Source organism: Lissotriton helveticus (assembly GCF_964261635.1).
Source record: "Lissotriton helveticus chromosome 1_1 unlocalized genomic scaffold, aLisHel1.1 SUPER_1_unloc_9, whole genome shotgun sequence".
Taxonomy (NCBI): Eukaryota; Metazoa; Chordata; class Amphibia; order Caudata; family Salamandridae; genus Lissotriton; species Lissotriton helveticus.
Genome location: NW_027611736.1, coordinates 1071866 through 1092626, shown reverse-complemented (window position 1 = coordinate 1092626; position 20761 = coordinate 1071866).

The window sequence follows — 20761 nt, the reverse complement described above, 5'->3', positions numbered from 1 at the left end:
AAAAGTAAGTGACTCAAGAAGCTCATTCACCAACTGACCATGTTGTATCTTAGCTCCATGCGAAGTCAGGAACCCACGCTCTTTCCACAATCGTCCAAAACTGTGAGCCACTCCAAACGCATACTGGCTGTCGGTGTAGATGGTCACTTTCATTCCTTTCGACAACACACATGCTCTTGTAAGTGCAATCAACTCTGCTGCTTGAGCTGAATTATGTGGAATACATGCAGCTTCAACAATTGTATGCAAAGTCGTGACAGCATATGCTGCAGTTGTATCACCATTCGGAAGCTTGAAGCATGAACCATCCACCCATAAGGTACCATCACACTTTACAAGAGGAGTGTCCTGAAGGTCTATTCTTTCTTTCATTTCTTCTTCTGTTCTGAGAAAACAATCATGCTGTTCAGAAGCATCTAACTCTGCTACAATAGGCAACAACGTAGCTGGATTCAGCGTGTTGCATCTTTTTATGTGTACATGACTCGCTAACAGTGTCAACTCATAACCTGACAATCGAGCACTAGTTAAGTGCTGTGTCTTGGTCCTGTTTAACAACGTGTCCACTGCATGTGGAACCATCACAATCAATGTATTATTCATCACTAAACCAGCAGACTGTCGAATAGAAACAGCTGCTGCCGCTGTGGCTCTCAAGCAACTCGGCAATGCTTTAGCTACCGGGTCCAAAGTCGACAAAAAATACGCGCATGGACGCTGCTTGTCTCCAAACAACTGTGTCAACACTGACAATGCACAACCTTCTTTCTCATGGACATACAATGTAAAGGGCTTACTGTAGTCGGGGGTACCCAACACAGGAGCCGAACATAATGCATTGCGCAATTCGGAAAAACTTTTCTGACACTCTTCAGACCATGGAACGGGATTCGGTGTATCTTTACAAGTTAATGCCACCAAAGGTTTGGCCAGCAAGGAAAAATTTGATATCCAATGCCTGCAATATGATGTAATGCCCAAGAAAGCACGCACTTCTCTATGTGTCCTTGGTACACTCAATTTTGCTATTGCCTGAATTCTTTCTGGGGTCAGTTTCCTTCCCTCCTTCGATAAGAGATGACCTAAGTAGGTCACTTCTTGTCGACAATATTGCAATTTTGAAAGAGACACTTTGTGGTGCAACTCATACAAATGACGTAACAATGACAACCTGGCTTCTTTACAGATGTCCTCAGTATCTGCAGCAACAAGCAGATCATCAACATACTGAATAAGGGTAGCGCCATCAGGTAAAACAATCGTATCAAGCTGTGTTTTTAAAGCTTGACTATATATCGATGGACTTTCACAGTAGCTCTGGGGAGCGCGTTTGAAGCGGAAACTTCGACCTCCTAAACTGAAGCCGAAAATATCCCTACTCTCCTCGGCAATCGGGATGCTGAAGAAAGCATTCTTCAAGTCAATCACCGAGAACCAGGTCGCGGAAGCTGGAATCATGGTTAATAGGGCAGTGATATCAGTAACAACTGGAAATTGAGGCACAACTATTTTATTGACCTCTCTAAGATCAATCACAAATCTGTAAACAGGTGGCTGGGAAGGGTCAGTACGTTTCAAAACAGGCAGAACAGGACTATTGCAAACGTTGCCTCTTGTCTCTTCAATTACATCTTTTTCAATCAAATCGTAAATGATCGCTAGCAACGCTTTTTCACCTTCACTAGAAATTTTGTACTGGGGAATGCGTGGCATTTTAACATTTGCTTTCAATGTCACAACATATGGCGGTATTTCCAAAAGACCTACATCATTAGGACCAGTAGCCCAAAGAATATCAGGAAGAAACGACAATTCTGTCGGAAGTTTATCCTTCGACAAATACATTGGGGAAACCACTTTCTTACCCAGTGTAAGTTCTACTCCCGAAGGAGAACAGTATAAAGTCGCATACAATCTTTTTAACAGATCCAATCCTAACAAGTTTTCACCACAACCTGTCATTAGAATAAGGGGTGCTTCGAATTCACAAGGTCCAACAGAAAGGGACCTAGGACTAGAAACTGGGTTTCTAATCGGGTTGCTAGAAAAACCTACAGAAACATTCATTTCGCCAGACAAAGGTGCGCCAGGGAGTTTAGAGTGCATAATAGAACTCTTTGTAGCACCAGTATCCAACAGAAAAGGCTCTGACACACCTGATGTAATCACCTCAACGTAAGGTCCACTCTGATCTACTGGAACTGAAACAACTCCCTCTCTTTGTCTATGGCTGTCCTAGCAATCATTACCTTCCATATTCTCATCTTCTGCATAGTAGTCATCAGCATAGTATTGAGCCGTCCTACCAGACGCGTTATTCTGCTGATCAAAACTATTCATTGAATTCTGAGGCGGAAAGGAACGCGCATTCTGGGGGAAATTTCCACGTCCTCTACCTCTAGGAGCTTGTTGAACACCTCGACCTCTTGCACCAGAAGCACCATTCATACGCTGTAACAAAATAGGACAACTATACTTGAAATGACCTTCTTCCTTACAATATGAACACTGATTGGGACCTACAGGGACACGCTGTTGAGGATACTCAAACTTTTGCGAATTCCTCTGAAACTGTTGAGGTTGCTGATAGTTACTCTGACCACCACGTGGCGGATACGTTGTAAAAGAACCTTCATTTTTAACTCTTTCGTTTTCTTGTCTGCTCTATCTTTCTCATCTTTGTCCCTATTTTCGTAGTACTGTGCAGTAGCCAATATCTGTGCTGAAGAGGAAACTGCCCAAGAACTTTCTGAATCTTTTAATTTCTTACACAACTCGGGAAGCAAATTGTGCACGAACTTGTCAACGAACAACCGTTGACCACCTTCTGTACTCATATCTTGACCACTGTGGTCGAAAAACGTCTCTTCAAACCTGGTGAAGAAATCAGACACCGTTTCATCTTTCTTCTGCTTACACGCAGACAATTTATCCCAATTCACTCGCATCGCAGGCATTAAAGTTTTCATGTAATTAATATTCCTACCAGGAAGGTCTGCTACTAAAGGCTCGGGTTTAGCACCACCAACTTGTCGGGCATCTGCAGCACCAATATTAGCCCATGAGTCACCTAACTCTTGGTCATGATCCGCATGACGAATCTTTCCCCATAAAGGCTGTGGAACAACATCAGGCGAATGACCTTGAGTGGGTGGTCCTGGAACAACCATATATACCTGACCATATAACAGATATCTCCCAGTTTCTACTGAGAAGGGAACAAAAATGGGTGTATAAATTGAAGAGCGACACGGAGGGGTTGAATGATGATATCCCGTGGTTACAACTCTGAGGCTTTTTCTCCATTTTTGCCCTTTCAACAACACCGTAGGTGCCATTCTTTCATGAATTTTCTTTGATTTGGCTTCCTATGTTCCAATTTGGAGCAAAGAGGGCGCATTACCTCTGCTCTTTGGCTCTTTGAACTCAGTTGGCCTTTGCACGGAGGTTACTGAATGTTAAATGTTGAATCTTGTTTCTCGACTGTGTTAGCATTCAACTTTTTGACCACATTGCTCACCATCTCCGGTATTTCGAGAGAGCGAATCTAGAAACCAACCATAGACCGTACATCTTGGACGGTGTGACGGCAGTTTGAGTGTCTCATTGGATATGAGTCCGTTTAGCTATTTTGTTGGTTTATTAATCTTTTGCTATGCCTCTAATGGTACGTTGTAGCATGTATATTATGCGCCTACACATGTACATCTGATGGGGCGTGGAGGAGAGAGATCATGATTATGGATTTCTCAGTAATTGTATATAATGCGATCAACATCGCGGTGACTAGAACATTGAGGACGCCTTGTGTACTACATGTAAACAACACACACGGCCCTTTGCGATTGGCCCACAGCGGTCCAATGTCTGTTTTACACGGACTGTGGGACCCAATCAGAAGACACCTGTTCGCTGTGGCCACGGAACAGAGTTTGATTGTTTGTGTATGTAGTTTGGGTTGAAGGGCGTTGGAACACAACACATATAATGTAAACTATAGTGAATCAACAACACTGTGAATGGAGTTGGTAGATTACCATCTGCTGTTTTTTATGCTACAGATACCGCGTTCGCTGTTTTCGGATGCGGACCTCTATGTAGACTATAAGGAAACAAACAATGCCAATCCTATTGGCTCAGATTGAGCCAATAGCGGGACAGCTTTTAGCCGAACATCTAGGCTATATGCTGTAGATACCGCGTGTGTCATCAACAGATGCGGACTAAAATATAAACAAACGCAACAATTTGATTGGCTCAGAATGAGCCACTAGCGGGGCATCTCGGAGGTGAGCAGCCATTGAGGGCTCATCGCGTGATATGCAGAGCTGGCTCAACTACTGATTGGACGCGAGGGGAGAGGGTTTCGCTCTCTCTCACGTCCGCAGCCTTGCTATTTCTTCCTGCTGCAGACATGATGTCCTCACCTCCCCCTCGGCTCACAGTCCTGAGCGAGGCAACGACGGAGAGGTGAGGACACGGGGCTCTCGCGCATTTTGACGTTTTGAAGGATTCTGAAGACTTTTCTGTAGGATTCTGAACGGTTGGACCAGGCGTAGCAACTGGGTAGTTTAATACCTCTCTCTTTTGCTCACCTGTGTACAGGACACCACGAGATCTTTGGTGTGTCCTGTTTTAAACCCCTACAATAGAAATAATGTTGAGACTTTACTTCAGATGTGTGGAGATTTTGTCCTAATGGGAGGTTGTGCCTACATAAACACAGTGTGTGGCACTTTGCAATGCATTTCTTACCCATGGGAGGTCTCTATGTCAGGGTGTGTTATCACTATCCATGTACTCCCTACTATTGCCATTTGCTGTTGATCTTCAAAGTTAAAAACTGTAAAATGAAACGTATGTTCTCTCACTTTTTTCTTTCCTTTTTCAGTGCGTGGCCTCCTTCACTGTGAGTAAGTGCCAGGTGAGGTGAGGTCTTTCCTCCCTTAAATTTGGGTGAGTTGATAAATATAGGAATCTATAGTGTACTATACACCTGGAATTTCCTTTTTGACAATAAATGTTTGTCAATCTTTGTTTTATTGCTTCACATGCAGGAGAAGACTTTTTGACTCCTTACTTTTGGAGTACTGAACCACTTATTGAGATTTTTTCACCCAGTAAGTCCATTTTCACAATTATTCTTTGTTGCAGTAGTACATCATAGGTCCTGAAGAAAGCCTGTGAAGGCTGAAACATGTCGACCAAATAAGATTTATGATGAATAGCAATTCCTTGCATGCTATTTGTTTCACTCTGCTTTTAACCATACCACCTTGATGGTCAGACCCAATAAAGTTTTTTATGACATCAAGGGAGGTATTTTTAGAACACCTGGATTATGAATTTTGTTTCTTTTCCTTTTCTCACATTTTTATGAGCACTGCAACTTAACCCTTTTCAGTCTGCATCTTTGTTGGTTGAGGGTCAACGTAATGGTCCAAGTTATGCTAGCCTTGGGTTGTTCCTAAGGAAGGGCACTCTGGACATTACTTTTGTCAACCATTCTACCCAGATGACGATATTCCGCTACTGAGCGGGCTGATGGGGATTTTCTCCAGCACCTTTGGGGCTTTTTCCTGGTTCCTCTCTCCTCTCCTGCTATTACACGTCAATCGCTGATGACTTGTACATTAACCTGTTGGTTTTTTCTTACAGAGTGAGTACTATTTAGGCTCCCGTGTACAGACTCCTGGTACCTCTCTTGTTGTTTATTGTTTTTTGTGGAACAACATTCCCAAACAACATGTCTATGTCGGCTAAATTCATAATGCAAGAGCCTGCAGTCTGTGACAATTCCTTGTAATACCCTGCAGGATTTTTACGGGGATCAGGCAATGTCTGCTTAAGGGCCAAAACTTCAGCTCGCTTCCAAGGAACATGTACCCAGACACGCTGAAAATGTGCTGGTACAGCATCAATATGAAGAGCGGCATCGGCCTGAATTGCTTCCTTCCACACCGGAGGAACTTCTCTCATTGGGTATTGTCTCACCTTCTTCTTGACAGAGGAATCAGACTCAAACAATGACCGAGAAACACCTTCACGCCTGAATGACAACAACGTCGCAACTGCTTTCCTAACATCTGAACCCACAATTGCGCCTTTCCCAAACTCGAACCGTACACGACACAACTCGGATTGGGCTCCAAATCATTCTCCTCTAAATCCTCACAAAGGAAAGTACAAATTTTCTCGAAAACGTACCTCTGCTTTAATGCTTCCCACTGATGGAAGACATCCATAACAGACTCTAGCTCATATCTTATCGGGTCGGTAACCCATTTATGTGCCAAATAATTCAATGTTTCCTTCACCCTAGAATCAGGCAGTTGGCTACGCAACTGTTTACGCTCTGAGACAGGGGTTGCACTTGTTGCTCCAAAGAGAGGATATAGAAAGCTAGTAACAGTGCTAGTCATTCTCTGGCGAACAGAGGGAGAAGTCGATGAAAGGACAGGCGGAAAAGCAGAATGAGGCAAGGCAGACGCAGAGGCGGTGTCAGGAGGAATGCCAGGAGTGGTAGTCGATATAGTGGTCAAAGTTGTAGGAAGTAAAGGCAGAGCACATGTCACAGTCGGTGGCCCTTGAGGAGGCTGCACCGGAGGAATAGGAACCAACTGAAGAGCATCTGGTGGTTGTGGAGGAGCAGGAGGCAATACAACCAAAGGTTGCGCAGCTAAAGGTTGCGGAGGTGCCGTAGCACTCTGCGCATAAGGGGGTGGCGAACTCAATAAATGCGACATTAGGGGATCTTTTTCAAGGTCTTTTGCTGCATCTTGCTGAAGAGGCGGCAAAACTGGATAACATTTATCGATTACCATTTTACATTGCCTGTGCAACTGCTCGCTCATCTGTTCTTCTTCGTTATCTTTGAACTGCATAGCAGCTTGCATTATCGAGATACCCCTTTCTCTCTTATTTTTCTTTGCTAATTTAATTTCCTTCTGTTTGGCTTCCTTACGCCATAGGCGGAAAGAGTCAAACATCGCCGGCCGGGCTTTCTTCTTGAAAAGTTTAACTTCGAGATTATCTAAGATTTCTGTGTCAAAGCTACCATATTGGGGCCATTTTAAAACACCATCCTTTCTGGTGTATCGGATCCATACTTCATTATATGTGATGGGGCCTACTCCATGTTTCACATATAGTTCATAAGTTGGAGTTCCAATCGGAGGAACCGGACACGAGTCCTCCAATCGGGAATCCCTATTACTACCACAACAAAACAAGTTTCCAAGTCTGCTAAGACCAGGCATCTTCGCTCTCTAGTTTAGCTTCAAACTTCAAAGGATTATCGAATACGATCCTTCGGCTTTGGTACTTGCAAGTTCCAAATCAAAGATCCCAAGGGGATACCCAAACTAAGAACCAAACTAAGGACTGGGAGACGCTCCACTTATACTTAACTGAGGTATCGATGACGTCACCAGAAGACTCGTCTATCGTTTCGCTCTACCAAACGTCAAAGGTCCAAATCAGGGCGATAGTCAGGGCAGCAGTCCTTCGTAGCCGTCGGGAAGCGGGGAACCTCGCAGCAAAGACTTTCGGACCACGTCGACATGCAGGGGTCGATGAAGTGGCGGCCTTTCTCCAGAATTTTCACACGAAGCTCCTCACTAACCTCTGGCTTGGACCGGTACCGCTGATATCGCCCCACGTTGGGCGCCAGATGAAGTACTGGGTTTTTCGGAACCCAGCGGTGTCAGGGTACACCCTAAGACTTCGGGTCCTTCCTGATTAGACCACATAAACTCAGAGTCTTCTAGGTGAAGTCAAAGATCGAATTTATTGGCTGCAACCAAGTAACAGGCGTCCTAGAAGTACAACACGGTGTATATTCTCAGGAGACTGCTCAATTTTACAAAGCCAGCCTTCTCTTTTTATACAAAATATTACGCTTCAGGCAAACATTCTTAAGTTTACAGTTGATCATTCACATATTTTCACTACAAAGAAAAAGCAGAGTCATGATGACAAGCCCATATTTCAGTTTGTCCAGCCCATAACAAATTACCCGGCAAGGCCCAGTATTTTCATCAGATATCGGCGGACCCCAATAAAAACGTGCACCTCCTCCTCGTAAAGCAAGTCATAAAGTAAGGAACAGAGACAGGTGTGTGTGAGATTAGGCGTGGTTTGTGTGCGATGAAAGGTTTATGGCATGTTGTGCCTTGATACTATCTCGATCGGCCACTGGGAGAGGAACTGACCGAACAGGTTTGGCCTTGGGCAGTGGAGTAAGCTTGCCCAGGTCGCAGAGAAGTCACCAAAGGTGTACGTGTCCTTCAGAATCGTGTTTGATTCAGAGTCATTGGCCTATGTGAGGGCAATTCACAAAATGGCTGCCGTACACAAAATGGAACCCGAGGGTTCAGGACGAAAACGACAGTTTCAGGGTAAAATCGTCACTCGAACATGACGAAAATGCTTGTGCATAGTATACTAGCCATTTTCGGTCTGGGGATATCAAAATCGTCATGATACGACGATGTTTATAACACGGGTCCAGAATTTTAAATACTACACACTAAGGACTTGGATGCGCGTTTCGCAATCACTATGAGTGTTGAATATGCAAAGTGTTGACGAGCAAACAAAATGAATTTTTTTACAGATGAATGCGATGTTTACACACTAATCAATTTATAGTTACACATCTATGGGTGGGCGGGGTACTCCAAAGAGGTGTTGAAGGTAGTCTGAGTGCGCAGAGTGGGTTTACATTTTAGAACATTATCCATTGATGCCATTTATGTGCCTGGAGCAGTGCACCCTGGGACTTGTAGGAGTGTGGGGTATGGAATGGGAGGTAATTGGTCAAACAAATAGAGGCAGAGACAGGAGATGTGAGTTGAAAAAGGAGAGGTCAGTCAGAACATGTGATAATGGTGAATGGTTACCAGGGGTTTGGCCAGGGAGAGGAGGGAGAAGAGGGTGGGGTACGCTGCTCGAGAGAGGGTAGTTCGGGCATTGTCGACAGCGGATGGGAGCACGGCTAGAGGGAAAACATTGATTAAGAGTTAATGATTAGAACTTAGCGCGAATTTGTGAATAAAATGTTGAATAGTTCTGTGCTAGTCTTTAAGGATAGATCACACAGTCTAAATGTTGTTGTTTTTAATATTTACAGTAAACCCCTGACGAAGAGCTAAAAAAAGCTCGAAATGCATTGGGAACATGATTTACTACTACTGAGGATGTTTCATGCAAACTTCATGCCTCAGAAAAAGGCTTGGAATAGCATATCTGACGCATCAGAAACTTTCCTTGCATAAACAATCGTCTCCCTTGTGACAGGAGAAGGATTTTGTAATGGAATGAGATTTTGGAATATCAACAATAAAAACACTCTTGAACAGTAAACATCATGCGTCATCATGAATCAGCTGTGCGTCCGGTTAGAGTGATACTCCTGTCTAAGTTCATTATTTATATAACCGGGTTTTTAGGCCTCTGCGGAAGATGTTCTCAGATTTTTATGCACGCAGTAAAGGTGGCAGAGTGTTCCAATCCAAATAAACTTTATTGGTTACACAAAGACAGCCATGAAAGTAAAAATTTTATAAAAAAATAGAAAGATTCAGACATATTAAAAAACAGCATACAAAACGAGCCCCCTCCAAAATACTACTCGATATAAAGTGCGAGATGCCAAAAATATCAAAATATACAAAGCTACTAATTCATAAAGAGCAGACGCCCCATAAAACATCATAAAAGTTTTTTAAAATGTTAAAAATGGGCCTGCATTCCTTTTACACCTTAAAGAAAGCTAGGGTAACATACTGTGAAATGCCCGTGGACCAACGGCCCACACATTATACATCCATACAAGCCCTTGATTTCATTGTAGATTTTAGAAACCACACAACAAAGAACAAACAGTCATCATTCTACAGTTGTATATATAAATTCCTTTATTCGGTTTTTGTCATTATAAAACCATAAAAGCAACAGTATAAAATTTACATTATTAAGATTGTATCACACAGAATTTTTTTTTTTTAGAGATTCCTTCGGTGCCTGATGATACATTTTAAAAAGTTCAATATATAGTAACAGGTACGCTCCGAATCTAACATCTGTAAGGAAATCATGGCCGGACGACATTGTCTGAAACCCCAGGCTTTTAGTAATGGGTATAGCCAAATTTTTCTGTGAGGGTGATGATATTTACAAAACAGTATCGTATGCAAGCATGTTTGTGCGGAAGTCTCATCACAAGGGCACAAAGTCAATTTTGATTCCCAAGTGTTCATTTGCGGAAAAGCTACTAGTCTGTGGAACAGATTAAGCCTAAGCCTAGTCAGAAGCATTCTTTTGTATGAGTTAATTTGCAATGCAAGATAGGGCTGAATGTGTGGCGTTATCTGTACCATGTTTGCGTGTTGTACGGATTGTTTGTTTGAAAGCGAAATAATTCTGAGCGACTCTAGGTGGCTCATTGCTTTCTGTTTCAGCTCTTTCTTGCTCATCTCAATCAGAGAGTGTGGACTAGAATAGAATCTTTCTAGACCCATGTCCGTAAAAAATCGTTTGACATAGGTAAGCCATGCTATCTTGTGCGCGTTATCCAGGGCCATTGAATCCTCTAGAATGGCCTTGGTCAGCGTGTTCTTGTCAGATAACCATATGCGCCTCCAGAGTAGCAATGGCTGGACTTTTATTAGGTCCTCGATGTAGGGAGTTCCTAATTCCATGTGGCATGCATATGTCGATGAGCACTTGGGGGCAGATAAAAGGAATCTTAAAAAAGAGTTCTCAGCTATTTGAAGAGATCCAGCGTCAGCATGTCCCCAAACGCCAGCCCCATATAGGGCAATGGCTAAGCTTTTCGCAGAGTAGATTTGTAGCATCTCCACTGGCGATCTCCTTCCAAGTCTTTGTGAGAAACTAATCAGGGCCGTATTTGCTCTCCTAAAAAGGTGTCTCCTCGACTCGATAGCTGCTTTCCAATTTAGTTTCTCGTCAATCATTATGCCCAAATAAGGATACTGTGGAGTTCTCTCAATGTTTTGTTTATTTAAAATAATGTTCTTAGTTCGTTTTCTCCCTCCGCCAGCCACCATTACAAACGTTTTTTTCACATTTATGTGCAGGTCTAAAGTGCACATGAAGTCAGCGTATTTATTTAGGGATTTCTGAAGTTCTATAGGGGTGCGCGCCAGAATCACTGCGTCATCCGCGTAGAGCAGTGCCGGGATCATGCGTTGTTTTAGTCTTGGGAGGTCCTGCCCCCCTCTCAGTATTTTCTCTTCCAGCCCGTTTGTGTATAGGGAGAAAAGGAAGGGGGCTAGGACGCACCCCTGCCTGACTCCTCGCTCTACCTTGAATGACGCAGTAAGCTCTCCCTTTGTCCCGTAGCGCACTCGCGCAGAAGCGTCGGTGTATAGTTCCCTTAAGAAGTCTAATAGTGGGGGATCTACCCCCATATTTCGCAGAAGAGTCCATAACTTTGAGTGGGAAACGCAATCGAAAGCAGAGGACAAGTCCACATATACCATGTACATAGTCCCCTGCTTTGCGTGTATATACTTGGACACAATTAGACTTAAATTAAGGGCCTGTTCAACGGTTCCAAACCCTTCTCTGAAGCCGAATTGAATGTCCGACAAAATCTTATTGTCATCAGCCCATTGTTGTAGTTGTTCCAGGATTACTCTGCCAACTACTTTTCCTGTGGAGTCTAAAAGGGAGATCGGTCGGTAACATTTAGCGTCTTGGCGATCCCCCTTTTTAAAAATGGGTACCATAATGGAGTTAGACCAAGACTCCATTAGGCCCAGTCTCGCTGTTGCAGTGCATACTCTGGTGAGTATAGGGGCCCAAAGATCCAAGTGCTGTTTAAAAAGATTGACAGGGACCCCGTCTGGCCCTGGGGCCTTGCCCCCCTTACTTAAATTCAGAGCTTTCAGGACCTCGGGGATATCAAATTGCAAGTTTATTGGAAAATTGGTAGGGGGATGAGGAAAAGTTGTTTCTTCATTTGGTGATGTTAATTTGAAGATTTGAGAGAAATGATTTACCCAGGTTTCCTCATCTATTGCTACATCAATCTGAGGTCTGTTAGAGTCAGAGAGAAAAGGGGTTTTCACAATCCGCCAGAAAGACTCACTGTTTTTTGTGAGTGTGCTTTTATGTAGATCGTTCCAAAGTGATTGTTTCAATTCCTGTTTTCTTTGTTTCCTGACCTTTTTGTAGTGCTGTCTTAGATGTTTGATTAGTTGCTTATCTCTTACTGGTTGTCTGAGGGCCTCTTTTAGTTTATTTAATGAAGTGGTGCAATCATGGTTAAACCAGCCTGGATTTGTTGAGTTATTTGGTTTATTTTCCCTGGTCAGCAATAGTTTGATTTTATCCAAAATAATCCTGAAATTTACGAGAACGGTGTTATCATCAGAATCTAAGCATTTCATTATATATGGATATAAGGTCTTAATTATATTGCTGCTTAGCTGAATTGGATCTATTTTACCCCATTTCACCGTGAAGCCATTTACCTTACCCACCTCCAGTTGATTTTGGGAAAGGGTATGTGCAATTATGGTTGTCTTTGTTGGATGGTTTAAGAGGTCCAGATCCACTCTGAGGGCTGAGTGGTCACTTAGGTTATTTGCCATTAGGATAAAGTCTACGGTAAGGTGTCTCAGTCCATCCGTTGCGAGAACATAGTCGACCGTGGTCTCATGTCCCCTCCCTAGATAAGTGGGGCAGAAAGTATTGTCATCCAGGTTTTGCTTGTTTATTATTGTTAGTTCCAGGTCTGTAAGAAGGTTGTTCATCGCCTCCCCTTTTCCATCATGGGTGAAGTGAGCAAGAGGGTTGTCCTGTTCGTCCACCATCCCACAGTTGTGGTTGTTCAAATGTGGGCAGGGGTGAATATTGAAGTCTCCTCCCCATAGTACATGGACGGTGGCTTTTTTCCTATATAGTTCAATAGATCTAGTAATTTTTTCCTGGATTGTCACAAGGATTTTAATAAACTTGTCCTCTTCTAGGTTGTTATAGAGGTTTACTAGGATGACAGTGGTTTCTTTGGCAACTGAAATAGAGAGTAGTTGGTAGTTTGGTGAGTTCTCACTTTTAAGTAGTTTCAGGTTAGGGATTGTATTCGCTATATAGGTGGTCAAGCCCCCCTTGGGTCTGCCCACAATACCGGGGAGGGCTGGGGAGAAAAAAGTTTTATAGCCTGCAATATGTAGCTCTTTTAAAGCCCATGTTTCCTGGAGGCATATTATTTTGCCATTCTCTAACATTTTGGCTGCCGAACCGTCTTCTATTTTTGGACGGAGTCCCGCTATGTTCCAGAAAATGACAGACAATATACAAAAGCTGTTATCTTGTTCTTTTGTCATTTTCCTTTCCGAGACCCGAGATGATATAGTTGGATTATCTTTGGTGGGAACTGGTAATGATCAATCGACCATCTCCAGGCTACTGTATCGATTCGTTGTTGGAATGCCCTGCCAGTTTTCCCAGTATGGTGTATCTCCGTATCTGGGTCTGTATTGCCTCTGTGGTGGAGCACCCCATTGTTCCCAATCTCTTCTTCTATTACGGGGTCCCATTATCTGCCATGGGCCGTCCTGCTGATGATGATTTTGATCAGCTGACCACCAGGAGGGCTCAGGGCCGTTCTGCTGTGGGGGGATTTTGAATCCTACATTAGAAAACTCCCAGGGTTGTGGGACTGCTTTACGCCAAAAGTTATTTTGTTCGTTGAAATGACTATTAAAATGTTTTTTAGGGTAAAAAAAGGAAAGACTCTTTGTGTCTATACCCCCAGTTGGGTTATGTTGCTCCCACGAGCATATATATTCGGCAACTTTGGGATCCTCAAATGTGATAACGATACAATCACCCTGTATTACTTTTTTTGTGTGACCCACCCAGGGGGTCCTACTAACTGTAGCTATCCTACTTATACGGTTGGGAGGAGAGGGACGATTTATATTCAGCCAATGCTGGACTTTGTTCTTTAATGACCAATTTGGTTCTGCTGTCTCCCCGACTAGTTCTGGTACCCCCGTCATTACAACCACAAATGGCGATGCTTCGGGTGGTAGATGCATGTAGGATCTAGATTCAGGGACTCCTCGCGTGGTACCTTTATTAACCGTAGACTGTGGTTTATTCTGGGGGATGTTTGTAACAACTGGCGTTTTGGGTGCTGGCGTGGCTACGTTTATTGCTTTTGTGACCGAAGCTTTTGAAGGTATATTGGTATTTGGGTTTGAGGTTGTTGTTACCGGAAGCAATTTTTCTACTAGAGGATTTTTTGCGACCGGTTGTGGGTTTGTTACGGGGCAAGTTTGAATAGCTTTTTTACTTTGCAGAGAAGGTACAAGTTGGTTATGTGTTCCCTTTTTTTGAATTTCAGATGTTAAGTTAGATTGCAAAGTATTGATAATTATTAACATTTGAGTCTCGATATTTATTAGTCTTCTTTCAAGGGGTTGAAGTAAGGATTTTAATACCGAGGTAATGTTGTTTACCAGGTCAGGAGTGTGTGGATCATTACTGTGAGGGATTATGACAGGTGAGTCTATGACAGTGGTATTTATATTATTATTAGGTGAAGAATGGTGTACTAAAACCTGATGATTAGTAGTATCCGCCACTCTTGGGGGTGAGCTCGCCAGGTTTGGGGGCGTAATAAGGTCAGTTGTCTCAGATGTTTCGGTTCCGTTAGCTAGGTCTACTTTTCCCTGATCCTTCCTCTTCTTTACAGCCCCCTCCCTCCTCCCTCTCGCTTGTCTTACATCTTCTGGTGTATGCTCACGTAAGAGTTCAGGTGTTTTTTCTAAATCAGAATTGGTAGATGAGAGGGAAAGTTGAGAGGCTGAAAGATCTACATTATTCGGGAGACTGAGCCTTTTAATTCCTTCGGATGGTTCGGGAAGGGCTTTCTCTATCTCTGGGGTTCTTGCTGTGGCCAATGGGCCCATAGAGGAACGTCTTGCGTTCGCAAGGTCTGTAGAAACTCTTCGCTCTATTAGACTAATACTGTGATCGATGAAAGTATTAGCCCTGGTGAGAAAATCGTCCACTGGGCCTAAAAGTTGTTCTCCTATCCCTCCCTTTTTCAGTTTCTTCAGCTTGTGACTCCTGGTATTCATTTTCTCTGGGATCGGTGGGGAGATGTTGCGATCGATGGTAAGCGGTTGGGTAACGTGGAAATATAGGCTAAGAAGGGGGGCCCGGTCCGGACTCTGCCGTACTCGAACGGCCTCAAACGGCCCGCTCTTTGCCCGGTCTTCGCCCCGGGCTCCGTCCCGCGCGCATCCCGCGTCGCGGAGGAGGTGATGGCAGTGAAATACGTGTAGGCGGTGGGCGTGGCCGCCGGGGGAAGAGGCACCAGCTGGGCTGACTATGGAATGCTGGTCCTCGCAGTCCCCCGGTCGGTGCGCTCCGCACTAGATCTCGCCTCTGAGCCTCGACCCACCGGACTCCAGCTGGGAGCGATGACAGGTCTTGCCGGTTGCAAGACGCGCTCACACCAGCGAGTCCGCTGCAGTGGGGAGGATGAGTTCTCAGAGGAATTGCAGGCGCTGTATGACAATGTCCATGGCAGGCAGCAAAAGAGCGAGGAAGACGCTGTGAGCGGCACCCGCGAAGCGGGTGTCGCGAAAGGTAATGAGGCCGGGAGGCGGTGGGCGCAGCCGCCGGGGGAAGAGGCACCAGCTGGGCTGACTATGGAATGCTGGTCCTCGCAGTCCCCCGGTCGGTGCGCTCCGCACTAGAACTCGCCTCTGAGCCTCGACCCACCGGACTCCAGCTGGGAGCGATGACAGGTCTTGCCGGTTGCAAGACGCGCTCACACCAGCGAGTCCGCTGCAGTGGGGAGGCTGAGTTCTCAGAGGAATTGCAGGCGGTGTATGACAATGTCCGTGGCAGGCAGCAAAAGAGCGAGGAAGACGCTGTGAGCGGCACCCGCGAAGCGGGTGTCGCGAAAGGTAATGAGGCCGGGAGGCGGTGGGCGCGGCCGCCGGGGGAAGAGGCACCAGCTGGGCTGACTATGGAATGCTGGTCCTCGCAGTCCCCCGGTCGGTGCGCTCCGCACTAGAACTCGCCTCTGAGCCTCGACCCACCGGACTCCAGCTGGGAGCGATGACAGGTCTTGCCGGTTGCAAGACGCGCTCACACCAGCGAGTCCGCTGCAGTGGGGAGGCTGAGTTCTCAGAGGAATTGCAGGCGCTGTATGACAATGTCCGTGGCAGGCAGCAAAAGAGCGAGGAAGACGCTGTGAGCGGCACCCGCGAAGCGGGTGTCGCGAAAGGTAATGAGGCCGGGAGGCGGTGGGCGCGGCCGCCGGGGGAAGAGGCACCTGCTGGGCTGACTATGGAATGCTGGTCCTCGCAGTCCCCCGGTCGGTGCGCTCCGCACTAGAACTCGCCTCTGAGCCTCGACCCACCGGACTCCAGCTGGGAGCGATCACAGGTCTTGCCGGTTGCAAGACGCGCTCACACCAGCGAGTCCGCTGCAGTGGGGAGGCTGAGTTCTCAGAGGAATTGCAGGCGCTGTATGACAATGTCCGTGGCAGGCAGCAAAAGAGCGAGGAAGACGCTGTGAGCGGCACCCGCGAAGCGGGTGTCGCGAAAGGTAATGAGGCCGGGAGGCGATGTGCGCGGCCGCCGGGGGAAGAGGCACCAGCTGGGCTGACTATGGAATGCTGGTCCTCGCAGTCCCCCGGTCGGTGCGCTCCGCACTAGAACTCGCCTCTGAGCCTCGACCCACCGGACTCCAGCTGGGAGCGATGACAGGTCTTGCCGGTTGCAAGACGCGCTCACACCAGCGAGTCCGCTGCAGTGGGGAGGCTGAGTTCTCAGAGGAATTGCAGGCGCTGTATGACAATGTCCGTGGCAGGCAGCAAAAGAGCGAGGAAGACGCTGTAAGTCAATTGCTTTATGGAGAAATATTAAATATGAATGGCTATTTATTTACCAGAGAAAAATCCTGTGACATAACCTTTAGTGTCATATTGTACTGAGAAAATGATTAAATGAAATGTGCACAGGTTTAAAAGAATATCATTTAAGTGATCAATATAATCGTGAGGAAATGTACTATGAATGTATACTCTATATTTGCAATGTCATTCTCATTTACAATTGTTTTGATATCTTGAATGGTTTTCATGTTCTCTTTTTGAGTGATAATTGACATCTTAATTATAAAATGTTATGTGAAGCAAAGTAAAACATATGATAACTGTTCGTCTATCTGTCTTTTTTTGGATAGAAAATATTGTTTATGATAACCCAATAATCATGTAAACAATATTGTTGTGTTGCGTAAACTAGCGCTCTGGCCAAGCTCAATAGGCTTTGGCTTTCCCACCCATGGGTGCCTGGCCGAAGTTCAGTGCTCCATTGCTTAAACTTAAACAGAATTCCAAGTTATTGAACCCCCATACAACCCCATTGGGCATACATGCCGGTGTGGTGTCTGTGCTTTCTTGGTTACAAACAGTTCTGTGAAGAGTTCAGGGAGCCAGTGGTAATTCGAACCCAATTTTGTTCTTTAGCATAGCACTCACAAGTACTGTACTAAGAAAATACATTATATATGTTTTAAAGTGTTTATTTCGACTGTCTAATCCTGTTGCGTAGTACATGAGTAATAACCACACAGAATATAATTAGAACAGCACTCATGTATGTTACTTGCAGCAAGAATAATATGAACATTTGTAACAAGAGTAGAATGTTCCTAGGAGCTTAGCAACTGGAAGACTATTTCTATGTGCTACACTACGAGAGTTTGGCATAGCTAACTTGCCAGTAGAGTTTCTTGGGACTCAGCAAACTGCATACATGCTCACATTGGAGAAGCTGTGACTATAAGACTGAAGTTGAGAAAGAGTGTTCCCTAGGAAGGAAAACACACATCAGCTGGGCTTAGCTCTGCTCCTCTCTGTTTGGCTCTCCGATTAGGAATGGAGGCTGCAGCCGTCTGGCAGGAGCTCTTGCCATAACCCGGGATGAAGATCTCTCTAATTCAGTGCTCAATTCATGAGTGTTAACCACTGACTTTTACTCTACATTGGGGGACTTCCCATTAATCCGAGACGTAACTGCTATAAGCCAGCATGATGAAAATATGTAAAACGAGACTACATATATATTTTTCACATTTACTGTCAGACCTTGAAAGGTAGATATCATGGAGCTGGTAGCAGACTTGTGCCGCCTTTTGTGGTAGTAAAGTTATTGTTTGGATAAATTGAAACAGTCATGAGTTCCCCGATAGATAATGACATGCCGCATACCGACCAAACACAGACAGGATAACGTGTTGGGAGTTTACAACAGTTGTGTGTCTAGTTATCTATTTGGAAAAATAATATTGTCTGTGATAACCATATAATCATGTAAACAATGTTTAGGTAATATATGTATTTGTAGTTTTGTGATTGAAGATTGTTGTAATGAAATATATGTGCTTTCAGAATGTTATAGATTAAATGTTCTCTGAAAACTGAACCTTACATTGTGAAGCATGTAAATAAAACAAAATGCACTCCCCAAAAATACTTTATAACCTCTTTTAAGGCTCTAACAGTAGATGTATTACTGTTTGAAACAAGACGGTAGGGTCATACTGGCTGGGCTGGTTGAAGTACATGCAGGGTCACTGGCTCTCGCAGTCTGTTTCTTTCATTTCCCTAAATTTTAAGATTCAAATGTTAAAGACACAATACATTCAAGCAGCAGTTCTTAACCTTTTTAATTCTGAAGCCCCCCACTGATTCATTACTGTAATCCAGTAATTATTGGATGCTGGGAACTTCGGCCTAAGCTATTTTTTGACAATACTCAAAAATATAGACACAGGAATACATGAAACAAGTTCTCAAATATTGAAATCTTTTGTTTAATTCACAATCAAATATTGAAAAAGGGTCACAATTTTCAATTTTGCTTCTTCATTCAAACATACTTTATTAATTTGTAATCATTAATTTTAATATTTAATTTTGTAAAAACGTTTGCAGACCCACTGTGTAGGTCCCTTGGATCACAGGTTGTGAACCACTGCATCACAGAACTAATTAGTGAGGCACCATTCATATAAAAGGGAGGCAAACCACTATCCACAAAATTAAAGATAGTCAACTGAGAGTATTTAGGGAATGTTACCATATCATAACATTTGATAATTCGGCAAAGGAGGTCTAATTTTTTAATAGGCAAATTACTATATGCTCCTCCACAGGTTTCCCATCAACAAAGTGTGGTGTATACAATGGTCGATCTACGTGTGTTCACCATTCTGTACGACTTACAAGAAGACGCTAGGTAGCTTAATATATTTGCTACAATAGTGACAGCAGCCAGCAGATAATAGATAGGATCCCAGATGGCTCTGCAGTCGGCAGTAAACAGACAGGATCTCAGGTAGAAGGTGGACATTATAACACCGCAGCCAGCAGCAAACCAATAGGATCTCAGGTAGAGGATGGTCACTATGATGCCGCAGTCGGCCACAACCTTATAGTTTACATACTCTTTAAGCAGACGGAGAAGGCTGCACACTATTTCTACACATAATCTGATTCAACAGCACAGCCACCGAGGGTGGCACACTGCTTTTATACAACATTTGATGCACAGTACAGCCTTGGAGAACGGCACACTGGTTTGGCACAACATCAGACACAAAGTTGCAAACTTCCAACAAAGGTCTATAAGGAAGAATGGATTATAAAAATAAATTGGAGAATTTTGGAAGTTGGTGAGAAGAATCTATCACTATTCCCCTCTGTTTGAATTGAGGTCAGAACCACAGGAACCCTCACAACAATGACCGACATAGCTAGGGCCGTTGGTGTACGTACATTAGACCATTTGTCCTACTTAGGGTAGACATTCTGACCTACTTGCTTCTCTTCAGGAACATTATGTAAAGACTGGCTGTCTGAAACAGAAAAAAACTAGGAAAAAATGACCCAGACTCCCTTGTAGAAAACTCTCAGTGTATCAAGTACATTATTATTGATTTTACAAAAAGCAAAAGCCAACTCTCACTTTAGGAGTAAAACAAAAAAGTCTGCTGGGCACTTGTATTAAACATGGCAGTCACTCAGCAAACTTTAGGTGCTTTTATAATTTAGGGAATAAATCACATTTAGGATCTCCTATACAATCAGCAGTCTAATATCATGAATTCAAATACATTTGTTGTTTTATTACATATCTAAAAACATACATTACATATTAATATGTCAAATCTAGTCATCATTGTGTACATTTCATAGCCTCATGATTGTTTTTGCTGTATCATAATTTCGTTCATGTTAATTTCAAAGTAAACTGAGTTTGATCCTGGTACACACCTCTGTAGTGTGGTTTTTAAAGGCTTTTGGATGTCCATACATAGGTGGTGTTTGAATGTTTGGTTATGTATCATTAATACAGATTTCTAAAGTATTGGGTTTCAAATTTTCTTATTCCACTAATGGCCATACAAACCACTTGTTTAGTTTAGAACGTGTTGCTGATAACGTGAAAGTAAAGTCTGTTTGACCCTGGAGCAAACCCCTGTAGTGTGTTATGTATAAGGATGGGTGTGCTGAAGAGCAGTCTCGTTCCTGTTCCTGAGTGGCTGTGTGGTGGTGTGGTGATGATGATGATGATGGTCGGCAGCAGGAAGAACATCCTAGACACTACCATTTGTTAAAATGAACTCAGTGGAAAGCATGTGTTTCTACTATCTTTGGCTACTGAAGATGTATCCTTTTATCTGATGTGCATAT